Here is a 25,389-nt window from a genome sequence, read left to right on the forward strand (position 1 = left end):
AATAGCATAGGGCTCACCTTAGGATGTTTAGAATACTTCTAAAAGGTGCATTGATTTTATTACGACTTGTGAAGAACGCCGTAATGAAATGACCAATTTCTGTCTCAATTTATTTCTCTTTACATGGTCTCTTTACATGGTCTCTTTACATGATCATTTCATTGATTTAAGTTTTTACCGTTACGGAGGGGCGGCGACTTATCGGTTGCAATTCGTTCCAATTTCATTGTAAAATATTAAGTCAGCTAATATGTGACAAGCGATGAACAAGCATATTGGCGGAGATTCGTTTCACAGAAGTTTTGAAAAGAAGGCAAATATTTGATTTACTTTTATGCTTTTTGCGTAAAAGTACCAATAGATATTACTATTCAGTTTGAGAAAGATATATTATTGCACATTCGGATTGCGTTTCTCTTGAAATTGCACACATACAAACACACGCAAATAAACTCAAGCATAAAGACGGACAAAACTAACCGCCACTAGGCAGTTCGCAATGGCGTGAGGAGGGACTGGTGCTAGCCCCCGTTGCAGCCGTTGCTGCTCGATGATGCCTGCAATGAGCCCGAAGCAGAACCGTCGACGCTTATAGTTGCAAGTTCAGTGTCCATTTTGATAAGACCACCGTATGCACCACAGTGTGTTGTGCGCACAGCTCCTTCTCAGAAAGAGCGCGCATGTTTGTGTTGGCAGTACGCTTGCCTGTAGCGCAAGTCAGAAGGTTTTCCTGGTTACACTATAGACCCGATTTTGGTGAGCGTGTGTCCACCTGGCTTGCTCGTTTTCGCAGCCAAGCGCACAGCGCCCTTCTCGAGACCTACAACACTCGGCCATGCATGGGGGGATGACGTGACAGCTGGATGGTGACGCCGACTGCGTGAACGAGCATACACTTCGTCTATGAGTAGCTTATGTGTATTCCTTCCAAATGAAAGAAGGCGGGTATTTCTAGCAAGAAATCATTGATAGCTTGTCCAACGTGTCCGATCCGATTTGTCAAAACTTCACAATGACGTACCTCCCCGAGACTGCCGATGGAGCCGAAGTCCATACGTGCTGCTGACATAAGCTATAATGGCTAGCCACCGTGCTTAGTCTGCGTATTCCATATACCTCGGCCTGAACAGGTGCTTCGTATCCAAGCCTACCAAGACACAGGTAAACAGTGGTATGATACTTCGTGATTCCTTTAGGCTCCTTAGTCAAACGTTACTAAATTAAGCGTATACCTGAAGTTATGTCATTCAGGTGTACTTGCTGATGATGGGTGTCGAAAGCATCTGTAAATTCAGAAGACGCACGTATTTACTAATTATGATATATTCGGGTGGTTATTTGAGAGCACTCTAACCTTGCTACGAGAAGAGGTAAAAATTGCTTCAAAGCTATATAACGAGAATATCCGAGTATGAAAATGATGATCTAGTTTCCTTATCTTCAATGAAGCCCCTTAGGGCTACCATAACGCTTATTTGGTATTTTAGAAGATGTTTGGGGTGGTGCTAGAGCGATGTGAAATCACTACCACAATACACTATTTCAACGTCACAGTTTCGAGCGAAATGCGAAGCATTCATAGTGGTCGCAAAGTATTATACAACTACAGGAACTACGGCATGCTGCTTCATCAGCCGTATGAATTGCCGTAAGATTTCGAATTATCTTCTAATTGGCAAGTATGATATCACTAGGTAAATAACAGGCAATATAGCCGGAATGATTTAGCCCTCTAACGAAGAAACGATGATGCTGACACACATATTGAAGCTAATCCCTTTGTTGTGTGCTCACTCGACTGCAACTTTGCCTTGCCCCCCCTGTTCACTGAATGAAGCAACAGCAGCTTACGTTTGCGCAGTTTGCAGTTTCATTCGCAGCGTGGTTGCCACGATAACTCTTGCGCCTCCCGATATTTACCCTCACGAAGCCACTACGCCATGGAAAATATGAAATATAGTTACCTTTTGTGAATTTTAAGTTTGCGTGTTGAGTTTTACTTCGCGGTTTTCTCATGAGGTGTTTCAGTAGATCTGGCGAGGATAGAGACAGTATTCGCCGGCATTTCCGTCTGCGCTTTGTGTTCTCGTGTTCGCTAGCAGTCGAATGGATGCGTTGCCCTTGTGAATACTGTTTAATCAAATGATCTACGCCTTTCCAGTACACTTTTACTCTACATTGCATAAAGAAATAGCGCTGTTTCTCATTTTCTGGTATTCATATTCCTCTAGAAATAAGTTTTCTTCCCATGGTACTCAGAGACATGCCAAAAATGACTTAGTATGACTTAAAAATTGCAGTAAGATTTCACTTGCTTATTTAATAACAGTATAACTCAGTATAACCGTATAAGTATATATAACGGTATATAACAGTATAACTCAGTATAACTGCCGCGCTGCCCTTATGAATACGCTTCAAACAAAGGTTCTTTCCGTTAGTAATTTCACTGCACTTAATTTAATTGAAGAAAAAGCGCTATTTCATATTTTTGTTGTTTTAATATGCCACTGAAAATAAGTCTCCTTTTTTCCAGCTCTTTCATTAGCAGCACACACCAAATTGAATGCATTGCAGGTAACTCCAAGACGCCCCCAAGAAGGTTCGTTATGTTTTAAGTTACAAGTTACCCTCAAAGGCTACAAATAGCAATGAACGCCAACCTTATGCTCGCGTTCATTCAAGTAACAAATGTCGTCAAACTTCAGTAAATCAAAGAAACCTCATGCTCTGCGAAACCTTCAGGCACAAGATAGATTAAATGAATTACACTTGCACAATATCAATCCACCCAGCCTTAATTTCGGACAAGGCCTACGTAAAGAAAGTGAAGCCGAAGCGTCATGAATATTTCACGATGGCGTGTGTTCGGGCCCAGCTTATTATTTTTTCATCGGTGTCGATAAGCAATCTTATGTTCTAAAAGAATAAAATACGAAGTTTAGCAAGTTGTGAGAACATGTAATTCGCCGCAACTCTTCAACCACGCAAATATGCTTCTGAAATCTCTGACGTCAGAATAATTTACAGCGGCGCTGGGGCTTCTATACTTGACATGCAGCAAAAGACAAAATGTTTGATGTTGCAAATGCTAAACCTATTCCTATAAGAAAGAAGAAATAGTCAATATCTTGTGGTTCATTAGCATACCCATTGTAAGGGTGACACGAAACAGACATAAACTACGTCGTTCGCCTATAGAGTCATATCCCCTACAGGCTTCTACCCTCTTAATCAATGGCAAGTAACTCCTAACCCCTAAAAGCCCACATGATGGTATTTTTTTTTGCACACGCACATCACGAAAGGCTGGAAACTAGCCTATTGGCAGCTCCGCTGTGAACTGTGAAACGAAATGGTTGAAATAAAGGTACTTAAATGCCATTCTGATGCAAGAAATGACTAATAGCTAATTGGTTTTTAACTAGAAAACAAGGAGCTCACAACATACCCAAATTTTGCACGACGGCAATGCTTTTATTTATCAACTTGTGATTGCGGATGCTTTCAGCGATTTTTTCTTTCCTGGTTTCTCCACTTGAAGAGGACGAAACTCGTATGCATCATAGCGTCTACGACAATCATTTTGTATGTTTTATACTACTACTAATGAGGTGGTGTGAGTAATAAAGAATTCAAAAAGAGCTAGCGTTAGAAAAGACAACATTCATCCCTGTCATGCTAAACAAATTGATAAATCAATGTCATTTTTTTTCATTCTCAAATTATTCACCTCCGTATTTGCAACAGTCACCTGTCCTCCCCAGCTTAAACGTGCTAAGGTTACTGCAGTTTTTAAGAAAAGTGATCGCTCATTACTGTTTATCTATAGGTCAATCTGTGTTTTTCCCTTCTTTAGCAAGATCAAGGAAAAAATCATCGATGACGGATTGAAGAAATCTTTAAACAAATTTGCATTCGGTTGCCTTGTAAAAGTACGCCCCACTAGCGAAAATAATGCGCGCGATACCACGAACGCGGCGAGCGTCTGCGCGGCAGATGCGCACATGCAGGCGAGTTCACAGTCGAATTTTGTGGGCCTTGTCCCCCACGATTGGCGTCCCGAGGTGTCTCGTTCCATTCGATACTTCTCGTGAAAACGCGCGTCCCGCGTAGACCATTACGTCTTTCATCGAGGGTGTCGCGGAGATAGAAGCTGTTTTGCAGTGGAAGCTTTTTGGCAGACAGTCCGTGCGTATGCCTGTTAGTGTGACAAATCCAACGCCGATCTCAAGAGCAAGGCATGTCGAATACGGACGAGAAGCCACCGGTCACTGTGAGCATTATAGGTTTAGTTTGTTCTTGTGCAACGCCGACGTTTCCAGAAAGCGGACTTGAAGGCTTTAGGTGCTCCCTCTCTGGCGCTACAGGGAAAGTGAGGGCCAGGCACACACCCTGCTTCCCCGCCGGCACGCAACAGCGTGTACATGAAATCGATGTTGTATTTGTCATACTGACATACATACGCACGAATTGTCTCCAAAAGGCTTCCATTGCAAAGCCATTTCTGCCTCCGCGTCTTGACAGCGGTGCGGGAAGGCTTCATGAAAACGGGTTTATTGGCTGAAAATGGACTCTGAGATTTTGTGGCGTGCGTGTACCTGCCCGATCTCAGAGGACATACATTACGATTCTTTGCGTGTGAGACACGTGGTGCCACAATTGCGCGGCTCGCTTCTGATTGGTGCCCGTTTTGCGGTAGCCGCGAAGAAAAGGGTCTCGCACCCATTCGTGCAGTTGCCGCGCATTGCAGCCGCTTTTCGTGAATCTTGTCTTTCGCGACTGCATCGCTCGCCGCCCTCGGCGCTTCGGCTGCGTTTTTGTCGCTAGTGTGAACGCACCTTTGCTGACCAATTAAAGAAGGCCATTGTTGACGGCAAATTCGCCGGATTCATATTTGTAGATGTTTCATAGGCATTCGATGGCAGTGAACACGAGATTGGTGATGTTAAACTGCATTCAATAGTTATAACAGGTCCTCGTTTACTACTACTACGAGACTGCTTACGAGACAGGCTGTTAGTGTTTGAGGTGCTTATTCTAAACCAAAAATGACTAATTTAGCCGTGCCACAAGGATCCATTTTGGGCCCGTTACTCCCTTTAGTTTATAATAATGATCTACCTAACTGCCTAGCATCTGCTAAGGGTATAATTACATGCCGTTGAGACAACAATTATTAAATCTGGTGAATGTTGGTCAACCGTAATAACTGGCATTTATAGACACCTTCATCAATTAGTAGAACGGTGTAAATTGAATAGACTTACCAATATTCTTACTAAAACTAAACTTCAAGTATTCTAATTCCAAAATTAATCATCACTTTTAATTCCGCCCATTTTCGTTGGTAACCATTTATTATCGGCAAGTGAATAATTAACATACGTCTTAAAATTGACTGTAACCTAAAATTTCAACGGCATATAACTGATATCGAAAAGAATCTATAACATAGAATACACATTTACATTAGGGCACGTCTGCTGCATTGTTCGAGCTGCTGCAGTATACTCTAGACATTATCTACATTTGCAGAGATGGAATTAGATATCTTCTTGTATTCTTTCCGTGTACCCTCTTGTGCATTTACCCTCGCCAATCCACTACACCGCTGTATATATGAAAGATAGCGACACTTGTATCAGGTTTAGGTTTGTGTGTTTTATTTTCTTTGTTGCTTTCTCGCGAGGAGTCGGAATAGATTTCGAAAGGATAGAGACAGTGTTCCCCGATGTTCGCGTCGATAATTTGTGCTATCCTTTTCCGCAATTCTTAGACAGACAAGATGCGATTTGTCGCGGTCGGTCTAACCAACGCATTGCCCTCATGAAAACGCTTCAAAGGGAGTACGTCTCTCCGGCATTTTTTACAGTACTTCACTTGAAGAAATATCGCTATTTCACATTTCTGTCATTTTAATATTCCCGTGGTACAAAGTCTTTTTTTTCGATCTCTCTGGCTAGGAGCACGCACCAAATTGAATGCATTGTATGTTACTCTTACGAGGAAGCTTTAGCTCGGGCTCAACTCCGACGCGCCCTATTCAAATACATGTAAAACGCAAAAAACGTTTTTCTGAGATAGCCCTTGGACCAATTTTAATGAAATTTGTTGCATTTGTGAGAGAAAGTTAAATTCTAGCGACTCTTATTAGCAAAATTTCGATTTAAGGCTTGAGTTTTGTTAAAAATATTTTCAAATATTCGACCTTTTGAAAGAAATAGAAGCACGACTTTTACAAATTCATAGCTCTGCATCAAGAACAGATATCGCGATTTTGTAAACGGCGCCCATTCGATCACTAAAAGCGGACAAATTCAGTATGTCATTTTACATCTTACGTGAAATTGTTACGTTGGTTACAAAGGTTTTGAAAAAGCTGTATTTCCATATTACTAATTTTTTTTATATGCATGTGTAACAAATCAATTTTGTCCGCTTTAGATGTACTATTAGAAGCAATTCACAGATTGGGACATCATTTTTAGTTGTTGAGTTACAGAGAAACAACGCCGCGGTAGCTCTACTGGTAGAGCCTCGCACGCGAAATGCGAAGGTTGTGGGTTCGGTTCCCACCTGTGGCAAGTTGTTTTTTCATCCACTTTAATTTCCATTAATTTAGCGTTTCTTTATTTCATTTATTAAACACAAGTAATTTCCCCTATGTTGTCCTTGGTGTCAGTGTTTGTTGGCTTCTTATGATATGACTAATAAAAATCGGGACCCTCGGTTAACCCCCTCTCTTCTCGTCTATACCAGCAATGGGATTTATACGCTAAATTGAGAAAGCGGAACTTTGACTTTATATTCTAATAATCAACCTACTTCGACGAAATAACCAAAAATATAGTTTTGCCGAATGAAGTCTTAGTTAAACCAGATATAAGGCCTATTTGTAAGGAGGGGAGATAACCGATGGTCATTGATGGTTACGGACTGGATTCCAAGAGAAGGGAAGCGTGGCAGGGGGCGGCAAAAAGTTAGGTGGGCGGATGACATTAAGAACTTTGCAGGCAAAACATGGCCACAATTAGCACATGACCGGCTCAGTTGGAGAGGTGTGGGAGAGGCCTTTGCCCTGCAGTGGGCATATCCAGGCTGGCGATGATGATGATGATGATGACCTGTTCCAGTATTCTGTTGAGAAGACGTAAATGGAAAATGGGTCGTATGAATAAACAAAGAAAGACATCTTAAACATAATATTCTGGACACGGATACCAACTGCGAGAAGTTGTATACCAGACATACTTTGAGGTCGCGTCTAGGGACCAGCTCAGAATGAATGGGAGAAGACGACGAGGTCCGATGGGGATTGTTTAAGCTGCGGCTGTGTAACATGAATAGTATATCCATGAGGAGAGAAGGAATTTCCTATTGGTATGCATGATTTTACGCGCAGCATTAGAAACACGTTGCAGAGGAGAGTAGGAACATCACGCGTTTTCCTTTTTTCTTGGTAGGTGGGAGAAGGCGACCAGAAATTGTGCCAATTGGTTCTTTGATTGGTCCTTGGGAAACAAAGAAAGAGAATTAAACTTTAAGTTTCGAGACGTTAATTGTGACCTATAAGTTTCGAGACGCTATAATGTGACCTGTACAAAATAAGTAGGCTTACCAGATGTTTCGGTATGTTGTGTTCAAGAAGCGCCGTTCAACATTATTTGTTTAGGTTCGTTGCGTTTGCTTTCTGCCCTGAAATAAAAGAGAATTACCAGTTTCACGAGAAAACGCACCATTGCAAGCAGTACCAAGGTTGACCACTACCGTGAAGGCATCTCAGAAATCCGGCGTCTTCAATGGCGCAGCGAACCTGTGTTGGTCCGCATTCTAAAAGAAATATTACTGAGCATTCATAGCTGAGACCAGTGAGTGCACATCGGGGTGGTTTGCACGGCCCTGCTTAGCGCGGAAGCCGGCTTGTTTGTGTGCAGAGTGCATACGAAAGCAGCGGAACTCAGAACGCTGGCCGTGGCTCCGACAGAGCCGGTTGAGCTCTAATTAAAGATGCGTCCGCTTGGCGTGGTCGCCGTTTCAACCAAACGAAGTGCGCGTCTCTGGAGACTTTCATCATTGACGCGTCTGCCATGCGTGCCTGTCGATAGCATGTCGATATTACCAATTGAATTCTGGAGTTTTACATGCCAAAACCACGATTTGATTATGAGGCACTTGCAAGGCCTAATGAGGCACTACCGCCCAATGCACGGCACACGGGCGTTAAATCTGCTTAGAGCACGCATGTACAGCGGACGCAGATGTGGGTTTGTTCTTTAATAAAGAGCCTCAAAAGACGCGATGGCTTTTGTTTCATGCACGGTGAATAACTGAATAAACACATTTAACATCTATAGGGCCACGTAGTAGTAATCATGAAATACAAGCTCAAGGAGAAGCAGTAAGAGCATTTAATTGTGGCATAAACACGTAAGAGCAGAGCTACGCTTAGAAGAGACAGGTACTATACGAAACATTTAAAAATACGGATGCCAGCTGCGTCTACACTGCTGAGCAGCGTTTTTAAAAATTAACCTGACGAGCGTACGACTCTTTCATCAGGAGTGATTTAGAAAGCTTCCATAGGTTCACAATGCCACTCCTATTACAATAGAAGGATTGCATAGAATATTAACGCTTTCTGCTGCAACCTGCATTCAACTCTGTAGTCAATAATGGCATCGGGCTCATCTTAGAATGACTCCCTATATTTTGATGCGCAAGCATCAAATGGCCCATTGAGCCAACAGGCCAGCGTCGTATGTAGCCGTGGAACATTCTCGCTGACGACACCCCATGGGTTGCGCACACAAGTGACGCTGGCTAGGGCAACACGTACCGCTATGGTGTCTGAACCACCTTTGTCGTCGGAAACCGCTGCCTCAGAAGTAGCGAAACGTGGTCGTCTCCACTAGTACACTGTAGACGAAGCAAGCGAACTGAAGAACGCAGCTCTTCAGTTCTGAAGAACGCAGCTCTGAAGAACGCAGGCAGTTAAATCCACCTTTTTCGTCAACTCTCCGAATACATGGTGGGCGGAACGAGCGTTAAGGAAAACATTACTCGTAGCGCAAAACTCGAAGGACCGCTCAGCGGTCCCTTACAAAAATGACTTTAGACTGTCTATAGAAAGTCTATAGACTTTTCATAGACGATCTTTCCTTTCTATAGATTTGGACTTTTGTTGATATAAAGTCTATAGACTGTCTATAGACGAAAGTCGATAAAGTTTCTATTTCTTTTTGTCTATTCGCAGTCTATAGACGGTCTATAGAAAAAGTCGATAAGGTGTTTGTTTCCTTTTTGTCTGCTTCCCCTCTATAGAATACCTACAGACGAAAGTCGACACAGTCTCTATCTATTTTTGTCCATACTTTGTCTTTAGACTTTCTATAGACGAAAGTCGATAGGGTTTCTATTTATTTTTGTCTATTCGCAGTCTATAGACGGTCTATAGAAAAAAGTCGATAAGGTGTTTGTTTCCTTTTTATCTGCTTCCCCTCTATAGAATACCTACAGACGAAAGTGGATACAGTCTCTATCTATTTTTGTCCATACTTTGTCTATAGCCTTTCTATAGACGAAAGTCGATAAGGTTTCTATTTCTTTTTGTCTACTCGCTGTCTATAGACGGTCTATAGAAAAAGTCGATAAGGTGTTTGTTTCTTTTTGTCTATTTCCCCTCTATGGACTACTTTTAGACGAACGTCGATAAAGTGTCTATTTATTTTTGTCCATATACTTTGTATATAGACTTTCTGTAGACGAAACTCGATAAGATTTCTATTTCTTTTTGTCTACTCGCAGTCTATCGACGGTCTATAGAAAAAAATTCGATAAGGGGTTTGTTTCTTGTTTGTCTACTTCCCCTCTATATGGACTACCTGTAGACGAAAGCCGATACAGTTTCTATTTATTTTTGTCCATACTTTGTCTGTTGACTCTCTATATTATGGACAATAGTCGACAAGGTTTCTATTTTTTTTCTCTACTCCTGGTGTATTGAATGTCTATAGAAGAAAGTCGATAATATGTAATTCCGAGTTCCCATACCCCCCGCCCTCTGCGAACGCGATGATATGGCACTGGTTCATGCACGACGGCACCGCAACCCCGGCGCGGCGGGCAAACCGTGCAGACTGCTAGTCTGCGTTCGGTGCAGCTGCACCGAACGAGGATCGCGGCGGAGCAGGCACCGTCCGAGTCACCAAGGTCTTCCAGGCACCCGAAGGCCCTAAACCTGGCTGCTTCCCGGACGCACACTTCGCGAAGACCAGGTGGTGAAGTTCAGATGGTGAAGATGTGGCAGTGGCGAAAGCCCGCAGACCAGGTGGTGAATTCACCACCTCTGAGTTGTCGTGGTCTTTCATGTCTATAGATTAACAATAGACAAACATCGTTAATCTGGGCCCAACCCGTGTACGCTGTAACCAAGCGCAGGTACCGGTGGATAATACATAGCTGCATTTGATATAAGCCACTAAAGTTGTATACTGCTGAGATTGCTGTAGAGCCTATTTGTAGACTTTAGTATACACATAGTGTATACCTCCGCATTTGTTGACCACATATGATCTACGTAGTCGCTCTCGGCAATCCCAAGGCAGTCTTCACAGTTGTCGCATCACTTTTGCGGCAGTAGAATAACGGAAGCAAAACGCCGATCCAATTGTTAAAATATATGTTATGAACGCCAGCTTCAGATACAAGTGGATTCGAAACAGGCATCAAGCTAACAGCAAAGACACTCGTAATGTTTGTAGCTGACAACGCGGACTTTGTGAATGTGCCATGAACCGATGTCGCGCGTCACCCTCGCTCTGGGAAGCCTGTGTTATCCGCGCGTAACTTGTCCGCGCAAGCTCTCGCCTGCGTTCCATCTGCGCCTCTGTAAGGCCAAATGAAAGCGCACCAAGCGTCTCAGCCCGCGAGGAGTTCATGGACGCTTGGCGGCATTCAATTGGACATTAATGCTTCCTCATTCACAACTCACAATTGCTTCGGTGTCATCAGATATAGTTGACGTAAATCATAGGTAATGTGTGCTGAAATGAAGACTTCTACTGAAGCCGAGCGACAGAAGCTATTCCAGTCTACGGGTCTTTTATACAAGAGAGAGAGAGAGAAATTTGCTTTTATACGAAGTGTCTTAAGAGCTTAGGCATCTGGACGCAGTTTTACAGATTACCGGCGCTCCCGCCCCGTTGTAGGTACTTCGCGAAAGCAGTGAGACACGAGGGAAAAGTGCACTGAAAATGCCGAAAACTTCATTCACAATAAAACAGAATTTAGTATAGCCCTATTTGTCTTTAAGTTTTAGGCACCTATTAGTCGAAATTCATGACGCGCTAAGTCTAACCAAGCGTAACTTTGCCTGATGCAAATCTTGCGGGTTCGGCTCGCTCCGGTGGCAAGTTATCATCTCGTAGACTTTCATTTCTTTTATTCTAATATTTCTACGCTTCAACAAAAAAAAAGAAAGAGAGAGAAAACTGGAAACAGCGTTCTCTTTGCTTTTTTTTTTTGGCTTCATGGGGTTGTGATCTCCAAAAATCGGGTTTCTCGGTCCATCCTCTCCACTTATGCGAAGTGTAACTTCCTATTTGCTGCAAAAGTACAGAAAAGAACAGTTATATCCTGTACACCTGTAGCATTGAGAAATTGTAGTTTACGAAAGGGAAATAAAAGAATCGAAAAAATCGCTACTCTGGTATGCCATATTTAACTTCCTTTCTCACATCACGACAGCCACGCTAACGATCGATTCTCACTGCAATAGCGTTCTGTAGAAAAGTAAGTGTCAGAAAATGCTAGAGCCAGCACAAGGCCGAATTATTTAATCATAATTGCGACTGCTCACTCAGCAAGTACAACAAGCTAAAGTGCGCAGCAGTGTCCATCGCAAGTGATGTCGTAGAATTTTCATTCTTGCACAAAGGCTAGGTCATCTCATAACATTTAACGCATTAGATATTTATTATATTTTTAGTTTTTTCCTACATTTCATGTAGTCTCGTTTCACAATGGCATGAAGACAAGAGTACGCAGCTGGGTACCATGAGATAACATTAGATCGGAATTTGGCATCATGATCATCATCACTATGATTGTTCCCTTCCTCATGGAAGCATTTTTTGTCCACTGTAGGAGAAAGTACGACTTAGGCTTGTATTCTACAATTGCACTATAGTTCGCAAGCTGCGTACATTCTTCGCTGGTCCACAAAAGGGCGTCTTTTACACGAAAGTGGCAACAAATCCATAATTGCCCTTGATGCGCATGAGGCAAATTTATAATGTCTATTAGCCGCCATTATTGCTGTAAAATTTATTTACACTAAATCATTTTTCCAAACACTACTGGGCTCACAAAAGCTAGAACGAAGTTCGCACATCGGCTACTGGAATAGTAGAAAATTACAGCTGTACAGATTAGGCCACGCTGGTTCGAAAAGTTTAATCTGTGTCGTTGTTGCTCATTAAGTGTAGCATCTTAGCGTTTCAAAGGCATATATCCAGGACATACAGTTACAAAGTGACGAGAAAAAAAGGACTGCGCTATCATATTCACACGCATGACACGATCCCACGCTTCTCAACATGACGTGCAACCTTAATATTATCTCTTTACTGGGAAATTTGATCACCCCGAGTGCGTCAGCCTACCCTGTATGACGGAACTTAGGGAGCCTCCGTGACGTAGTGTCATTGCAGGATAGTGGGAAACCTGCCTGAAATCGCGCTGCTCAAAACCCATGGTGTCTCCCAATTCTCTGGCCTGTTCATACCTTCAAAGAAAAAAAAAAGAAGGTGCACGCCCTGCACCCTGTTGCAATGCCCGCCTTCTATCCCAGAAAGCGCAGCTCGTTATGAACGCGCTCTTTAGAATGGAACGCGGTGCAACAGACGAGGGAGAGGATGGCAGTAACAGAGGAATGAGGGTACGCTCGCTGTTCACAACGAAACCAAAGACGCAGTGTGCCGGAAGCTCGTTATCCGACCACATAGTGGCTCGAAGAGGGTGAGGAGGTGGACAGAGATTGAATAAGGGGGGGGGGGGAGGCACTGGATAAACATCTCTCTCGCAACCGCCTGTGGCTGACGCTCCGGGATCCCTAGCGAGCACAGCTTCATCGTGGCTGAAGCATGCGCACGAAAGCACGGGCTTTCAGCAGTTGGCTTAATTAGGGATGCTGCAGTCCCGTGAACCTGGCAGCGCTCTGGCAACCCTAATGTGCTTTACAGTCGGGCTTCCCTTTTTCAGCCAGCTAGGGTTTGGTACAAGTACTGTTGCTCCAGCTACAATGTTTGTTAGATATACGAGTGCAGCTCAGTTAGTCGAGGCTGGCTGTAGACGCCAGGTAGAGTATCGTATATTTTGCTCCTGTGAGCTAATCTGCCACTAAAAAAGAGTCTTTATTAGTGTGTGTGTGCGTTTTCAGATTTGACAACGTTCGTTGTAAAAAAAAGGAAAAAGGTAAAGCGTGCAGACTCGGACAACAGAGAAGCCGACAACACCAACACTGATGACGTTCTAAAATAATATCTACCCGCCGATGTGGCTATGTGGTTGTGGGGCTGCACTGCTAAACACGAGGTCGCGGGATCGACTCTCCGCCATGGAGGCCGCCTTTCGCTGAGGGCGAAGTGCAAAAAAAAAAAAAGGAAGAAAAATAAGCACCCTTGTATCGTGCATTCGCTGCACGTTATACAAGGTCAGGTGCTGAAAAATTAATCTCGAGATCCTCCCTTACGGCGTGCCTCATGCTGAAATTGTTCTTTTGGGAAGTCAAACCGCATAATTAAATTGTTAACCTAAACGTTACTTCAACTACGCAAAATACAATTGCGCAAACATTGTGAAGTTATATGATATACGCATAAAGAACTTGCGAAATGAGATACCGGCACAATATTGTAGGTTATTATCTAGCTAAATGATGCGAGCGATATTGCACTGCTGATTTTTTTGTAAGCAAGATTTTTTAGAATAAAAATATCACAGTTTCGCCATAAAGACGAAGCAAGGAATGACATAACAACCTGTCAGAATATTACAGCGAAGTCTCAGACTCGTAGCTGTAATGGCCGTATGAATTGAAGTAAACGTAAGCTAAGTGAAAACGAGCTGTTGTGCTGGGGATCCTCTTGCAATGTTGCCATCGGGCAATTTCATTTCTGCTTAATAAATTAAAGACAATATCTTTCTGAGCCACCCTTTCGTATCGCTTATTTTTCAAACCTCTTTCCTAGGCCCATCCTGGAGAGACATGCACAGCCACGCCAATAAAGTTACACAATTGTCAGGTTTGAGTTCTCTTATTGTTTCGCACATTTAATATTGAGGTCTCAGAGAGGATTTAAGATAAACGGCATAAGCTGTCACTCTTTTGTTTCATGACATTTCTTTGTGGGCTGCTTTTCTCAAAATTCTTAGGCATATTTTAGTCAAGAAATAAGGTACTGGTATGAACAGCTGTAGGGATAAAAACGTTTCAACATAACCCTCATATAGCGCATGCCATATGCCATACATATACGTTAACATATGCGGAACTTATAAGCATGGCTTGGTGGACTATTTGGTAGAGCATCTCAAGGGTTGACATGACACACAGACTGGGGTAGAGTGAAGAACGACACTCTGTGTCCTCTTGTTTTTCACTCTCTCCCAATCTGTGAGGGCTGTTAAATCTTTAATATACGTAACCTTACGGCGACGCCCACGGCGATAACGACATCTGAAATTTGAGCCGTAGCCGGCCGTGGGATGCAATGGTGGTGAGATTAGAAGCAGGCATAAGTGCAAAGTGTGGTGTTGAAACAAGGCGTCTGAAGATTTGGCCTCCAGGAATACAAGCCGTGCGTCTCCTGTTACCTCTGTATTGTCTTTTGTGACCTCTGTAAAGCTAGTACACACGGTTATGCCTTGTGCCCTGTCATGGCGCGGCCACAAGCCAGAACGAGGCATTGGCCTCCTGCCTGCCGTCTTCTAACTCGTACTTCTATAGAGCCAATTGGCAGCTGCTCATAGCTATGGTTTACTAGGTGAGCATTTAAAAATATGCCCCCCTCCCTCCCGTATTCAAAATGCATCCGAAGCTCCTGACAATGGGGTTCTTCATAGCCATACTTTGCTTTTTGTGATATTAAACGCCGTGGTTAATATTAATACCAGCGTAAGGCGCAAGCACTTATGGCGACAGCGAATCGGTGAATGTTGCGAAGATGTTATCACTAAAGTGGCTACCTAAGCGGCTGCAATTTCTCAGAATGAAATGTGCAGCCCTATTCTAGAGAAGTTCACTAGAATGAATGAGCCTGATGCAGCATGGGGTGCGAACAGAAACCGTGCATTTCATTTTACGGCGAACCAAAGATTTGAACACTATCAACATCATTGAACAGGGAGAAGACAAACTTAGTCGATTGTGACGTAATATATGGTTGCTATAATAAATTTCGCTGCTGATACGTGCAGATGAAAGAAGCGGGCAGGTGAGCAGCTAAACATTTGTAAGATGGTGCATGTTCTAGCAAATTTTCGTTAAGATCTCTAAAATGAGCACAAGGCACATATCAGATAACGCGCAGATCTTTATATTATGCATGTATAATTGCATTGGTGATCTGTCGCATGGTGCAGAAATATATCTCTGCTTCTTTTCTAGAGATCGAATTATCGTTTCTCAGGATGCTGAAGTGCAAGGCATTTCGGTAATTTCTAAAGAAAAAGTAACCCTATCGACGGAAAAAGTGGATGTTGGAAGAAACTTCGTGAGATATTTTTTTTATGATAATGGGGGCCTCATACGGATCCCTGGTGTACATAATACATTGTCAAATAGTTCGTTGTTGAGAAACGTGATCTTAAAAGCAATGAAATGCGAGAAGAAAAAAAAATTTGGGGTTTTACGTAGTGGAGGACTCCGTAGGAAGGACTCCGGAAATTTCGACCACCTAGGGTTCTTTAATGTGCACCTAAATCTAAGTACACGGGTGTTTTCGCATTTCACCCCCATCGAAATGCGGCCACCACGGCCGGGATTCGATCCCGAGACCTTTTGTTCAGCAGCCCAACACCATAGCTATTGAACAACCACGGCGGGTGAAGTTAAGAACTTAACACTTAAACTTAGTTAAACACTTGAGTCATCAGGATAGGTTGGGATCCACTTTTAGTCTACTAAGCTTAAAGAAGTTTGCAGTGTACCTTATTGAAACGTTTGGACGTGTCATGAAAATGTGCAATGTGCATATGGTTCGTTGCAACGAATAAGACGAGCCATGTGAGTAAAGACACTAGAACTCCGTGTTGTACAGATATAAAAATCGTGGTGTCCCCTAAGTACTTCTCAAAACGTTGTCTTGAGGCTAAGGTCTCTTTTGTTCAGCAACTCTTGACAACTATAGTACGCTGTCTCTTGTGACCCCTTTCTCATGTTTGAGTTGGATGCACCACACGGCTCTTAGTTGCTAGCCCTCAACTAGGGCGCCTTAAATTAGCTTGGCAGTGTAGCGCAGCTACGTGTGCTTTTTGTGGTGACTATGAGCCTATGTCTAGCCTCTAGCGGAATCTACGTCTAGCACCGCCGGAAACTGTCTTGCTTCAGAATACAGCCCATACTAGAGTAGGTCATCAAATACCATCGTGGAGAGCGCACACACTATAAAAGAAAATCCACAAAGAAAGTCACAATAAAACGATTGGCCATCACGCGACCTTTATATATAAAGCGCTCCATTGGCCTGCCAAGAAGGTTGGGAGCTGAATATATGTAAGATAACTGATTGTAATTAAGGGTTAGGGACTGGATTCCAAGAGAAGGGAAGCGTAACAGGGGGCGGCAGAAAGTCAGGTGGGCGGATGAGATTAAGAAGTTTGCAGGGACAACATGGCCACAATTTGTACATGACCGGGGTGGTTGGAGAAGTATGGGAGAGGCCTTTGCCCTGCAGTGGGCATAACCAGGCTGATGATGATGATGATGATACGTAAAGACACAAAGCACAGTTTTTTACCTTTGCTTAAACTATACGCCGCAATAAATTGTTGCTGCAGTAGTCAAAATACACGTGATAGCAATAACGACCAGAGATAAACTTATGGGCATCATTTCATAGCGCCTATGAAAGAGTTGCATTTGTACGAGCGAAATTTCGTACGAGCGAAAGGTTGTTTAGAAATTACCATGGGAAAATATTTAGAAGGATGGAAAAGCTGGCGTCTTGGAACCTATCCATTCTTGGACAGCGCACCGTATTCTTTCGCGTGTTTCATATTCAAGTGCGCTGCCCAAGAATGGAAAAATATTTAGCAATTGTAGCAGAAGCCCAAGGTACAGTTGCTGAACGTGCACACACAGTGGATGTCCTAGCACAAAACTCTAACTATCAGCGCTTTAGGCACACTGGCACTCGCGTCGAATAATATGGTCACAATGATTGTAACTTTTACTAGCCTGTGTTCACTGTTAAGTATTCGAAGTGAATATTAGCCTTTTGCAGGAAGTTTGTTGTCGACAGAGTGTGAAAACGTTCATTTTGTTCATGTTCTGCAGTTTTCCTAATTTCGTTCGTAAACTTTTTTCTTGACGTTAATTTGTGTCATCAAAAAGGACGAAAGTGTTCTCGACCTTCTGACAGCTATCCGCACATCACTGCGGTTGCTTCCAACTGGATACAATCTGCGTGTCTTATTGTTATGGCCCCCCAAACGTGTGTTTGTCAAAAAATTGTTCACGTCATGAAAACAGCTAATCACATATTCTACCAATTCTTTTATTAAGGGAAGGCCTCACATGTACGAAAGTCTGTACGTAATATTTTAATCAAAACCGTCTCTACGCTTAAGTTCTTGTCGCGAATCGATTGCAACGGGTAATGCAAACTCCTACAATCTAGTGAAATTCCGTGGGGAATACACGTTGAAGAGAATTAGTAGAATTAGTAGTATGGTTTACTGAGCCATTTGATGCAATTCAAATAAGTGTTCTTGTTTTCTGTGTCCATTCTTGTAATCTGAACGTAAACATGTTTTGATTCCAAGAAACTTACGCGATCTCTGTTACTTGTCTCTGCTGCCTTTGATATATGGTTATACAAGATTTTTTTATTATTGTACAAAGATTAAGGACAAAGAAACCTAATTTGATTTGATTTGATATTATCATGACGCCATACTTGATTCGTTTGTGCACAGCAAGACAAAGAAGGTCTTTGTCTTGACAAAGACAGAGGCCTCTATAGCCTCTGACAGCTTTAACAGTCCCAACGCAACATAACGTCACCGATTAGAAAAATACGATGCAGTTTTTCTCACTTGTCTCGAAAAACACGGGGAAGGTTCTGTCATTCTGTCGATAGCTAGCAATCACTCAGGAGATCCTACAACACGAAGTATGCGATTGTCACAGAAGTGGCGTGTTCTGAAGAGAAAAAGAACTAGTGTAAGGTGATCTGTATATAGCTTCGTCGAGTTCAGAAAGAAGGAATTTGTAGGTAACACAAAAGAAATAAATCAAGCACTAACAGATAAAGAAGTGGAAAAGTCGGAAAGAATAACGACTGCACACTAAGAGAACTAGAGAAATGCAGTCTGTTGTAAGAGTTCGCGAAATTCAATTCCCCTCATTTTTCCCCATAAATGAGTCACGCATTATTGGCTACCGATGTTCTAGATTGAGAGTAATAGACAAACGTGTACGTTTCCCTAGAACACTTTCTCATGGTGGAGTTTTCGAATCATGTAGGGAAAGAAATTAGTTGTAAATGCCATCAGCTCCCTGACGTTCGAATGATTGACACACCGAAGCAGGAACAACTGAAAAAGTTCGAGTGGTGCGCGCCTGCAGGCCGACAAAGCTTTCAGCAGCGCGAAGCGCGTGTCTAGCTTTCACCTGCAATTTTGGAACAACTTCCAGGCAACTACCAGCCTATAGTAAGACTAAACGAAAACAGACTGTACGCCATTTCGCTGCGAGCCGGCTGGCATCGATCAATTTGCTTCTGTGACACTCCCCATTCGACCAGCTTAGTTTGTAGCATGCGGGTTTCTTTAAGCTTTCCAGTTTCAGCGAGCTTCATATTTTATTCTTATTTTTGTAGTTCATTTCGTCTACTGTTCCGCTAAGTTTTTGTTGTTCTCGAGGACAAAAGCTAGAAGCGCTCAGGCATCGCATTGATTCCGGCAAAAGTGGGCTGTCCTCCTTCCACTTCACCGCTGTTTCGTTGTTTCTTTTTGTTTATCCCTAGTCGTGCGCAAAGGCCCGTGCAAAGAGCGATGGAACGAAGAATGCTAGGCATAACTTTAAGAGACAGAAAGAAAGCGGTTAGGGTCAGAGAGCAAACGGGAGTAGACGATATTCTAATAGAGATCAAGAGAAAAAAAATGCCGCATGGCAGGTCATGTAATGCGCAGATTAGATTAGATTAGGGGACAGAATGAGTACCAAGAGAAGGGGAAAGGAAAGAGAAGAGAAGACTAGGTGGTGCGAAGAACTTAGGAAATTTGCGGGTGCTAGTTGGAATCGGTTGGCGCAGGAAAGGAGGAGGAGGAGCAGGAGGAAAGAGAAAAGTAGAAGGCAGGGAGGTTAACCAGTATAACGCCCGGTTGACTACCCTACACCGGGGGAATGGGAAAGGGGAAAGCAAGGATCACAGGGAGAGAGAGGAGGGAAGGAAAAAAGGAAATTGCGGCAAGTTCGCTGGCGCGTGTGGTTTTACAGAAGTTGCATTAATAGTCACAGGTGGTTGCACAAACCCGTCGTCCTTAAGAAACACAAAAGCGCCTTCACAGCTTTGTGGGCCGACGGGCGACGGGGGCGGTGTTCCAGCAGCACCTGCACAGAAAGCGGCCGATAGTCCAGTTTTTGGAAAGCTTTGGCAAGTTCTTGTCTCTCTAGGGCATATCTTGGACAGTGACACAGCAGGTGGTCGATGTTTTCTTCGGTGCCACAGACATCGCATGCTGCACTGTCAGTCACTGTCAGTCACATAAAATAGGCTGCTGCTGCTGCTGCTGCTGATGATGATGATGATGAATCGTGCGCGTAGAATGAAGTATCCTATTCGTTTTCGCAGATGATACCTAAAACCTTATACATTGTTGTATGCACATATAAGCCAGATCTACCTGAACTTTAGTCTTGTACCTGTCGTTATCTTTTCCATCACGACCTCTTCATAGAATGCCTACAATTGTACCGCAAAAACTGCAATATATGTCGGGATATTTTCTTGAAAGAATCAGGATAAAGTCAACCATCATCTTATATAGTGGTCTGGGGAAGAACATGACTCGTCGTCTGCACACCTATGGCGTGCATGCTTGCGGACGCATAGCCAAAACCGCGTCAATCTGCAAATGTGATTGCTGGCATTTCTATGGCATTTTTATGCATCAACTCGCCAATTGAGCGAAAATGCCGGTGGTGTCTGCAGCAGCCAAACGGCGCCTAAATTCCAATTGGCTGCGACGCCACGTCATGAGCGCGCCTCGATGGAGCAGAGAGCGCGAATCGGAACTCCTTCAGCTGCGTTAGCGAAAGGTGTCGAGTGAAGAGAGAAGGAATCGTTGCGACGGCATGTCACTCTCCCTCTGACTCTCGAAAGCCGGCGTGCGCTCCGTATCTCTCTCTCTCACTCCCACTGGGCTTAGCTGCTGCGTGCGCCTGCTGGCCTTGGTGGCCACAAAGGAACGCGATAGGAGTGGAACGCGATAGAATTCAAAGACCCCCGACTGCTTACCACGCTTCGCTGCGATTGCAGCTTATGTAACCGTAATGCTTACAGGGGAACACTGGCGGCGAATGGTCTTCATAAAAAGCATGTGCTGTCGGTGTTCTGTTTCATCACATTTGTTTGTGGGCTGCCATTCTCAAAAGTCCGAGAAACAGTCTAGAATGTAAGACCAAGTAGGAGTAACCTTAGTGACAGGATGGCACGGCAGTATAACCCTGATATGCAGCATGTCATATAGCAAGGCGTGGTATAGACATATACCGCAATTTGTACGGAAATTTTCGCTCGCAGAACTCCGCGAACGCCGACATCAGATTTTCTGCGGCAAGGGCCCTTAACGCTGTCGCGTTAAATATCATATCGTGGGCGTCCTGCACGCATCCACAGGTTCAGGGCGCACTTGTGAGTTTGCGCAGGAGTATCCTGCGTACATGCTACCTGGGACAGTGGCGTTGTAAAATGAAGTGCGCTTAGGTAACAATTTTTCATTCGTTTTTTTTTCTCGCTTCGACATAAGGGATGCGCTTTCGCGGTCGCAATCACGGACCACAGCGGAACTTTTGTAGCGAGCGCGACGATACGCACGGAAGAGACGGAGGCGGCCGAGGAAGCAGCGATAGCCCATGCGGTAGCGACCACGGACGCCGAGATGTTAATAAGCGACTCGCAGGCAGCGATACGCAACTACGCTGGCTTCCGTATCTCCCTGGAAGCGGCCCGCATTGTCTAAATTCAATATGGCAACATGTGCCGCAATAACGACAGCTTCCTCGTATGGACCCCCGCACACACGCACCCTCCGCTCCGGGGAAACGAGACGGCCCATGCCGCGGCTTGAGGACTTACATGCGGAGCCGCGGCGCCCGCCGGCAATCCCGACGTCTCGCCCACCGCGAGAGCGATGCGGGAGTGGAGGTGGGGGGATCGCAGGACCACTTTCAGAGACATGACGCAACACTACAGATTGAACAGATGTAAATACCCACCACCGCACGCCAAACTAAACAAGAAATAGGCGGTTGCCTGGAGGCAATTGTAGACACCCACATATCCGAACCCGGTGATCCTTCAGCTCCGCTACCCCGACAATTATTCGTCCGACGACTGTAAAGCGTGCGGAGCCAGAGCGACGCTGCAGCACATGCTGTGGGCTTGCACCGGCAGCGAGCAGCAGCAGTCCCCGACGAACGGGGTAGACATGGCAGTCTCGAACAGAGGGGCGCGTCGGGAGACGGCCCTGCTCAGCCACGACCTCGCTGATAAACTGTGGGCCGTCCGGCACGCCGAGGAAGCCGCCCGAGTCCAATGACTCGAGGCCGTCACCTAGGCTGGGGTGCTTATGGCCCCACTCCGCCCAAATCGCCGGACATTTATAATAAGTTTTTCACTCACTCGACATAAGGGGTTGATCTGTGTTCCTCCGGAACCTGTATTGAGGTTTATGTGATATTTCGTTTGCTATAAGCAAAATGTAATCGACAACGATGCTTTTGAAACTATTTCATTTGCTATAAGCAAAATGTAATCGACAACGACGCTATTGAAAGCCACGTTTTCACCACAAGGAGGTCCAACATTCAGTAAGGACACAAGCGTCGAAAGTGTTCGTGCTCATTTAGTTCGTCCTACGTTAGGCGCTGGAAAGCATCAATAAAAGTAAAAAGATTACTCATTTTATACCGTAGTATACGCACCAGACAGGCAATATATACATGTACAAGCGATAACACTTTCCCTTGTTCTCCGAGTTTGTTAAAGAAACCGTCAAGCTTATGAACGCCTTGTCTTTGTTTCCACATACCGAAGTTGTAGGGGACTGAATGGCTTATCGCCCGGTCGAGTATACATAACTCACGCAACTGAGTTACGTTAAAATGAGATGTACTTACGAGAACATCGGTTTACTGTATCGTTTCTACTGAAATCGCTAGTTTCGAAAAGATCGAAGGGAAGGCACCTGCTGCAGAAAATAAATCTAAAATAATGGCATAAAGTCGGGGCTTTGGCCTCTGACTTAAAATTTATGGGCTAGACATATATAAAAAATTACAGAACAACTCATTTATCGATGGCTGTTGATGGTAATGCAATTACCATTAGAGCGATGTATCCACGTGTTTTATTACTGAAGGTACGTTTATTTACCATACGTAGTAATTCTGGGGCTTTAGATGCTTCGGTAGCTACCTGCTGCCGCCAGATTTTTAGCCCATTTCCCTTTGTGGGCGAGAGCCATGACAGAGGATCATCATCATCATCATCATCATCATCATCATCATATGTGACATACTCTGATATCGGCCCACTTTGCTATGGCACTCGTGTTCCATGGTCACCCGTGAACATGGCTCACTGACGGCGGCTATGACACCGACGCGGTGACAACGATGCAATGAAGAAGCAGGAATGACGTCGACGGAAGGACAAAGACGATATGAAAACGATGGCAAGACGACAATGAGGTGATGATTCTTAAATGATCATGACGGCGTAATGTTATGACGACGGCATTAGGGCAATGCGATGACAACATGTGTATGACGACAGTGCCACGACCAGGACAACATAACAACGACAGTATGACAAAGGATGCTTCATAGTGATGGTCTGACGACGCTGGAATCAGACAAATGGCTTGACAACAGAGACACAGTGACATTTGAATCACGTCAGCACAAATTCAATAAAATGACGAGGAAGGACTGACTTCGGGGGAACAATGAAGGCGATATGAGGACGACGACATGACGAAAATGGTACGAAAACGACTGGGTGACGAAGATGGCATGACGAAAGTGGGATGACGAAGTTAGAATGACAATGATGGAGCAACCGCGACAGCACCACGACGTTGGTATGACATCGAGTACATGACAACGTCTGTATTATGACGACGACACAATTAGGACAATGGCATGTAAACGGCCTGAGGGAACTTGGATTAAGACGAGTCTATGATGAAAATGACGAGGCGAAGACTCTAACACAGCCTGTGTGATGATGACGGCATGAAAACGACATCATGACGAGAGTCGGGTGACGGAGCTGGAATGGCGACAATAAAATGAACACGTGGGCATCACGACGACGCTGTGACAAAGAATGCATGAAGACTGTATGACGACTATGGCGTGACGATGGTGGCATGATGAGAGTCGAATCGCAAACCTTTAGTGACGAAAATGCGACGATCACGGTGGCAACACGAGTACATGCACAGGCATTTTCACATTTAGGGGAAAACTCGGAGCGTATTGCATCATGATGCGGCGATAGCTCGAGTCAGATGGCGGCAGCAGGTCGCGCAGGCGCAGACGCCAACCTTGCAGACACTGAAGGGTGGGTCTTGAACCTTGTCGTCTGCTATGGCGGCAGCGCTGGCGGCATTGTCGGGAAACGTGCTGCTGCCAGAGGCCATGCGCGGATTTCATCGTTACTGCGTGAACTTAGGCGATATTCTTTACTAAGCGTGTGTGATGCCCACTGATACGCCTCGAAGGCAAGTGTATCGCTGAAAGGTACGGGGCAATCATAGACGATGCACTGATTCCCTACGTTCTTGACGGCCCGTTCCCAGAAGGTGACTGTATGTTCCAACACGGTAGATCGCCGATCCACACTGCTCGTGTTGTGAAAGAATTCCTGGAAGAGCGCGGCGTCACTGTCCTGGAGTTGTCGCCCCAATCCCCGGACCTTAACATCATTGAAAATGACTGGGGCTCATTGAAAGTATTGCTTGCGTGCCGTCCTCTCCATGGGTTGTCCGAGGACAGGCTTTGATCCACCATTGTCAGTGAGTGCGACCTGCTGCGAATGAACACATCGCTGACCAAGTCACTCTACACCTCCCTGCCCGTCAGAATGAGTGCTGTCATTGCTGCCGATGGGAACATGACGATATGCTAAGTGAAGTTCGGAGCGTGACGCGTGCATTTCCCCGCCGGCGGGCAGAGTCTGTCAAGTGTAATGAACTATTGTCGAGAAGAAAACTTCCAGCTCATTGTCATAACCTAAAGCATTCCTTTATTTGTATCCGTTTTTTTCGTCGCGTGTGACTCCTATAGTTATTATCGTTGACTGTTTTGTTGTCCTTTCGCGTTAAATAAAGACTAAGCACGTTACGCGCAGATTTTGGTGTCTCTTTCTTGTCGCTGCGTATTACGGTAGCACACAGTGAAGAAGTAAACGTGCACGCACTCAGTGCTCTGGCCTTTCGAAATAACAAACGAAGCATGCTGTCAAAAGAAGTTTTTATAGCTCCATTATCGCCAATGAAGGCTCAGAGATTGGCGTCGCACAAACGCTTAGTAAAGAATACCGGTTCAGTTCCCGCAGTAACGACGAAATCCGCGTGCTGCCCCTAACAGCACGTTTAACGACAATGCGGCCAGTGCGCGCCGCCGTAGCAGGTGATGCGGATCAAGAATATGCCCTCGAGCGTCTGCGCCTGCGTGAGCTGCTGCCGCCGCCCGTCTCCAGCGCTCGCCGCATCGCGATGCAATGCGCTCCCAGTTTTCCCCTGAGTGCGAAACAGTCTGCGCATGCCTAGTTGTCCAAGCTATTAGACGACTTTGCCCACTGGGTCAGCTTAAGGGGCCTTACGACGATGGCATGGCGAGGGTTAGATCTGAAAGCTGGAAGAATGGTG

At 44.6% G+C, this 25,389-nt stretch overlaps 1 protein-coding gene across 2 annotated transcripts in view; it reads left to right on the forward strand.

Moving 5' to 3' along the window:
• Positions 1-25,389, forward strand: part of LOC142559614 (uncharacterized) — a 93,309-nt gene that overhangs the window by 10,361 nt on the left and 57,559 nt on the right. The window contains exon 3 of one of the 2 annotated variants that reach the window (XM_075671189.1): positions 2,537-2,602. The exons of the other annotated variant lie outside the window; for it this stretch is intronic. The gene's annotated coding sequence lies outside the window, so the exon portion shown is untranslated. The remainder of the gene's footprint in view (positions 1-2,536; positions 2,603-25,389) is intronic. 2 annotated transcript variants of the gene reach the window in all.

This window comes from Dermacentor variabilis, chromosome 10, assembly GCF_050947875.1.
Source record: "Dermacentor variabilis isolate Ectoservices chromosome 10, ASM5094787v1, whole genome shotgun sequence".
Classification (NCBI taxonomy): Eukaryota; Metazoa; Arthropoda; class Arachnida; order Ixodida; family Ixodidae; genus Dermacentor; species Dermacentor variabilis.